This window comes from Anabrus simplex, chromosome 2 (assembly GCF_040414725.1).
Source record: "Anabrus simplex isolate iqAnaSimp1 chromosome 2, ASM4041472v1, whole genome shotgun sequence".
Classification (NCBI taxonomy): Eukaryota; Metazoa; Arthropoda; class Insecta; order Orthoptera; family Tettigoniidae; genus Anabrus; species Anabrus simplex.
This window is the reverse complement of record NC_090266.1, coordinates 740,720,558-740,722,663: the sequence shown is the minus strand read 5'-3', so window position 1 is coordinate 740,722,663 and position 2,106 is coordinate 740,720,558.

The window sequence follows — 2,106 nt, the reverse complement described above, 5'->3', positions numbered from 1 at the left end:
ATTCTCGGAAAATCCAATGAAGGGGGGGGGGTGAAAGAATTCAAAAAATTAATTGAATTAATTGAATGAGAATACATACATCTAATAAAAACTAAAGTTGTTACAGACGTGAAAATTCGTATTTGGATCTCCTTTAAAAACAAAGAAAAACGCGTTTTGGGGGGAAACCATCTTGGAGGGCGGGAGTGTAAAGGAGTTGAATTCCTTTCATGAGGACACATAAATCAGAAACTGAAGAAGTTAGAGTCGTGAAAATTGGTATTTAGAAGATCCTTTACTATTAAAGAAACAAGTATTTTTTGCGGGAAAATTCACTTAGGGGGGGGGGGGGGAGTAGTGTGAAATGAAGTTAAAAAAGTAAATTATTTTTATGGGGATGCTTATATCTCAAAACTGAAGGTAATAGACGTGAACATTGGTGTTTGAAATCTTCTTTAAACATAAGAAACAAGCCTTCTTTTAATTTTTTTGGGGCGGGGGGGTGCCGGTAAATAAACTTAACGGCGGTGGGGTGTAGAAGGAGGTGAGACCAATTGATTTTACTGTTCTTAATGTACTTATAAGGATCCTCGGCAGCGCGCCGGCCTCTCACAGCTGGGTTCCGTGGTTCAAATCCCATTCACTCCATGTGACATTCGTGCTGGACAAAACGGAGGCGGGACAGGTTTTTCTCCGGATACTCCGGTTTTCCTGTCATCATCCATTCCAGCAACACATAATAATAATAATAATAATAATAATAATAATAATAATAATGTTCCGGACCGTCGTCAAATGTGCGGACCGCGCTGGAAACGGCTCCTGGACGGGTAATGACTAAGAATGCAGTCCGGCCGCGGGTTCAGTGCCTTCTAGGCACCCAATATGACACCACGCCGGATCTGCTGAAGGATTTTATCCATATTAAAAATGATTATAGGAAAAGATGGCAAAGATTTACGGACCCATCTGACCGGGAGGAATACCTGAGCCTAGCCCGGGAAGTACGAAATCGATTGCTGGAAAAGAAGATTGAAAAATGGGAGGAAACATGCCGTAATCTAATAGAAAACGAGTCAGATCGGGAATTTTGGTGGGTTCTCGCAGAAAACGAGTCAGACCGCGAATTTCGGCGGATTATATATCTAAAACAATAAGCATTCAATTATAAATTTCAGTATAATACCGTAGCGAAGCACGGGTATCTTGCTAGTTCATGAATAAATAAAACATAGACAATACCTGAAAAAGAAAACATACAATATTAATCATTTCATTAGTTACTTAACAAGTAATTTAGGAATTTAAAGAACGAATACAAATATTCAAAAGTGTTTGATTAGATAGAAACGGAGTATGTCCTTTCAAGAACGAAACTTGCCATTCTACTTTAATTTTCTTTTTCAAGTATAATCTGTCATTACGTATTTTTACGGATTTTCTAAATTGTATTTATTCATAAATTAGTTCCGCCAGACTGAAGCGCCTTTCCAGTTATAAGATATAATATTTTATAATCGAAAATACTTCCTTCAGGAATTGCCGACTTGTTTTTACGTTGTTGCATTATCTGAAGAAAACAGCAAATGTGTTAACAGGCATCCTTATAATGTGCACTGAGGAACAAGTAGGTAATACGACCAGTATCTTGGTGTGAAGAGTACAATAGTACCGAGGTAGGTAATATGACCAGTATCTACATGTGAAGAGTACAACAGTACCGAGGTAGGTAATACGACCAGTATCTTGGTGTGAAGAGTACAATAGTACCGAGGTAGGTAATATGACCAGTATCTACATGTGAAGAGTACAATAGTACCGAGGTAGGTAATACGACCAGTATCTACATGTGAAGAGTACAATAGTACCGAGGTAGGTAATACGACCAGTATCTACATGTGAAGAGTACAATAGCACCGAGGTAGGTAATACGACCAGTATCTACATGTGAAGAGTACAATAGTACCGAGGTAGGTAATACGACCAGTATCTACATGTGAAGAGTACAATAGTACCGAGGTAGGTAATATGACCAGTATCTACATGTGAAGAGTACAATAGTACCGAGGTAGGTAATACGACCAGTATCTACATGTGAAGAGTACAATAGTACCGAGGTAGGTAATA